This window comes from Gorilla gorilla, chromosome 19 (assembly GCF_029281585.2).
Source record: "Gorilla gorilla gorilla isolate KB3781 chromosome 19, NHGRI_mGorGor1-v2.1_pri, whole genome shotgun sequence".
Classification (NCBI taxonomy): domain Eukaryota; kingdom Metazoa; phylum Chordata; class Mammalia; order Primates; family Hominidae; genus Gorilla; species Gorilla gorilla.
In genome coordinates this window covers 83,442,326-83,446,805 of record NC_073243.2, presented here as the reverse complement: position 1 = coordinate 83,446,805, position 4,480 = coordinate 83,442,326, and positions in this window count along the sequence as shown.

Genomic DNA, 4,480 nt, shown 5'->3' with positions numbered 1-4,480 from the left:
AAATGGTATAGGTAATTTAATGAGCCAGAAGAAAGACTTGGTGAGAGCTCTTTGCTTTTGCTACGACATGTTATCTTCCTTTGAATTGTTGTTTTAAGCACTATCAAGTTTTAGTTTTAATGAAGGTATAAGAGAAAGATGGGATTGTAGGTAGCAGTGGAAACAGTGCCAGAGGCCAATCCAGTTTTTAGCTCCAGCATTGTCAGCTGTACTTGCGCCAATCATTCCTGCTCTGCAGCAGCAGCCTTCAAATTCTGATCAAACTTATTCAGCCTCGTGCTTTAGAGTGATGTTCCTGGCTCAGAAATGCTCAACTCGAGCAACTCTAAATCCTTGTGCTAAACTCATTTTTGTAAAAATCTTCCAAACTTTGTTTCTGTTCCTTTCAACAGTAAACCTTGACTCATATAGTGAGGTATTAGAATTCTATTTTCTGGACGAGGAATTTAAAATTAGAAGTTAGTGTATCATTCAAATTTTTGGAGCAAATAGGAAGCAGATCCAAATCTAAGTCTATCTGACTCCACGTCCATTCTCATAACTACTATGATAAATTATATCATATAATTGAGAGCTAAGTGAAACGACACATGCCTTCACCTAAATATATGTAAGTAAACCAACATTTAAAATTGCCTTGAAGCCCCATAACTTAAACTTATAGTGTATACATTCTTTTCAAATTATACCACATCCTCATCAATGATTATGATTCATATGATTATGAATGTTCTAGGGCTATTTCCTAGCTTTTAGAGTGAATTTTACACTATCATTATTTATACACCAGTGAGCTCTCAGTGGTATCTCTGACCTCCCTTTTTTTTTCTTTCCTGAGCTGCACTCAGGTTGCAATTTAGTGCAATCCATTTTTATTTAAAGGCCATCTCTTCTTCATAGTAATGAGTAAGACTTACTGCATAACATGTGCATGCTGTATAGACAATATAGTATTAAAATGGTTCCAAATAACCACACTATCAAATAATCCGAGCTGCCAAGGGAGCAGCCAGTGTACTCAAGATGAAACTACGGTCTAGGATTTAACAAACAGGAGAGATCACATAGCAGGAGCACTTTGGTGAAGAAGTAGATCTCGACACAACATAAACAATCCAAACTGGAGGAAACAAAGCCTGGCATGCAGTGATTCATTGGTTCATTAAGTGGAAAGTGAAAGAACACTCTTATTGACTGATGATGTCTCCAGGACAATATCTTTGAGCGTAAAGCTAAGAAACTTGGGAAAAGTCAACATCTAAGAAATGAAGTAATGTAAAATGTGAAGGAAAAGAGGACTGAAAATAATTAATAACAACTGGGGGACAATAGACTGTAGCTACATTGCTTTGGTACCTGACTCAGAACACAGAAGCTTTGTGAATGTGGTGGTTATAGAAAGGCATGACAAACTTTGAGTTGCTAAAAAGGAACTGCCTCAGTTCAGACCTTATCAATCTGTTGGGACAGATATCACATGCAAGCTAAGATACTGTTTTGGGGTTGGCCCCATCCTTCTCTATTTGTCTATGTCTTATCTAGTCTTTACAATTTTTCCTTGCCCATCTTTCCATTCAGACATTGACTGTGCTTCCATTGTATTCCAAACTTGGTATCTCATTTTATCAGCCTTATTATCCAATTATCTACTATTTTATCCTTATTTCATCCTTTAGCTTTTAAATCAGACTTGGTTCTGAAAAACCTGCTGGTAATAATACTACCTGGCTTTGGAAAATTACTTCTCAAATTACTTCAAGGCTGGCCCTAGGTGATTTATCCCTGTTGGTATTGATATATTGGAGAGAAATGGGACCAAAAAAAGTGCTTGTTTTCTATTTGTCTGCTTTCTGAAATTATTAATGCATGTCAAAAAATGTAGTTAGCAGTATTCAAGGGACAATAGGCATTGGTTCTATATGTACAGGACAATATCAATGCCATACAATAATTTACTTCCAAGAAAAATGGTACATTTACAAGCCAACAAAGAAGCTGTGAACTTTTATAAGAGAAGCCTCATCCCAAATAATTCTTGCTAATGTTGAAAACTTCAGTTGTCCTGGCATTTACAGGATAATGACTCGTGCTCAGGAAGCCAGTCTTCTTAACTTTGGAACTATTTTAAAAATGTGGAATTTCCCATGTACAGTATACTTGTGTGTTTCTGTGAAAAATACTGTCTTCTTAGAATGGACTATATACAAGATATCTGACATTGTGCTAATGACTTAAAAATAATCCACTCCCAACCTATAGCTCTATTGGCCTCAAAACAATTTTTTTGGTATACAAATTTAATTTGTCAAAATGTTGATGTTATGGTTAACCATAACAATATTCAAACAATGTAATGGAAGCATTATACACCCAAAGATATAACTTTCACACTCCTGTAAGTAACTTCTGGAGAGTCAATCATATAATTACTAAATATTAAAATGCCTCTCACAGGACATTAACCTCAAGTAGATAGTACATTGCTAATGAGGCAAATTCAACTCTCTCAAATATTAATTTATGGCAAGGATAATCATTTTTGTTCAATTAAGTCAAATTCTTAGGAAAGCAATGAAATTTTCATGAATATTTCTGGAATAATTAGAGAATTTCTATATTTATACTGCACTGACATCTCATAAATATCACATTGTGCTTTTATCTTCATATGTATTCTTTCCACTAAATATAGAAAAGTGATAATTAGCCTTAGAAATATCCATTAAACATGAAGGAAGATGGTATACAAAATTAATGTAATATGCTTATTACAATGTGCAAAATAAAAATATTTCCAATTCTTCAACTGGAGTTATCAACATAGCAAAATATTGTCTGAGTAACATTAAACCCGATAATCACCATAATCTTCAAGAACTAAAGATTTATTAGAGAAATATCATCATGAAAACAAAACATATCATTTAAGTTGGAAGAAAAGTTCTTAAAAGCATGATATTCTGAAACAATATTTTTTCATAAAATGAATAATAAATGCAAATAATAAGAACAATTTAAAATGTTTAGAAATTACTTAAGACCACATTAAAGTAGTATATTTATTTTGTTATAATTTTGTTAGAATTGCTTTATTATATACTATAAGTTTTAAGCATGGGTTAAACGGGTTAAAAATAAGGTCAAGTTAATACATTTATTAAAACTAAAATTATTCAACATTAAATTATTTGAACACCAACACACAGACTGTGTTATAGCACTCTGAAATTATAGACACATAATTCTACCATTAAAACCTGTTAAAAAATTTAAAAACAAATATTAGGATAGCTATTTATTTGGATTTATTCTTTCATTCCATAGGCCATAAAGATAAGCTCACTGTAACAACTCATTTCTCAGTACAATGGATAAATTACATTAATCAAAATTTGTTTTTAACAGAAACTTGGCTTTTAAAATGATTTTCCATAAAGAAAAAGTACACACACATACATTCTAGTTAGTAAAGTGGTACATGTACTAAATATGAAAATACAAAAACTGAAATATGACTAAAACAAAATATAAACCTTATTGAAAGTTAAGGATCATTTATTTTTCTTTGCTGAAAACAAAATAAATCACAATGAATAATTATTTAGCTATCAATGAAGAGGAAGCCACTTGGTAAAATGGCCAGCCATTTGAATGAAGTTGGCCAATACAAAAATCCACTTTAAATTGACCTGAATGTGCTTGGACATAAATCTCTCTAAATTAAAAAAAATCATACTAAGCATACTCTCAGATCACAGTAGAATAAATATACAATGTGATACCAAGAGGAACTTTCAAAACCACATCATTACATGAAAACTAAAATACTTGCTCCTGAATAACTTTTGCATAAACAATGAAATAAAACCTGCAATCAAAACGTTATTTTAAAAAAATGAAAATAGAGACAGCATTCCCAAACCTCTGGGATGCAGCTAAAACAGTGTTAAGAGAAAAGTGTATATAGTATTAAATGCTTACATCCAGAAGATACATCAAATTACAATCTAACACCGCACCTAAAGTTACACATAAAAAAAGAATAATCACAAAGCTAGCAGAAGAAAGAAGTACTAAAATAAAAATAGAACTAAATGAAACTGGGACTTAAAAAACCATACATTGAATTGATGAAATAAAAATTTGGTTCTTTGTATAGATGAGCAAGATTGATAGACCCTTAGCTAGATTAACAACAACTAAAAAGTGATAAGTTCTAAATAACCACAATTAGAAATGACAAAAGAGACATACAACCAATCCTATAGAAATACAAAAAGTCCTCAGAGACTATTACGAACACCTCTATGTGCAGAAACTAGAAAAACTAGAAGAAATGGATAAATTCCTAGAAAGACACAACCCACTTTGATGGAATTAGGAATAATTTGAAACCAAGAAGACAGCAATAGTGTATTAGTCAGGGTTCTCTAGAGGGATAGGACTAATAGGAGAGATGTATATATAAAAGCGAGTTTAT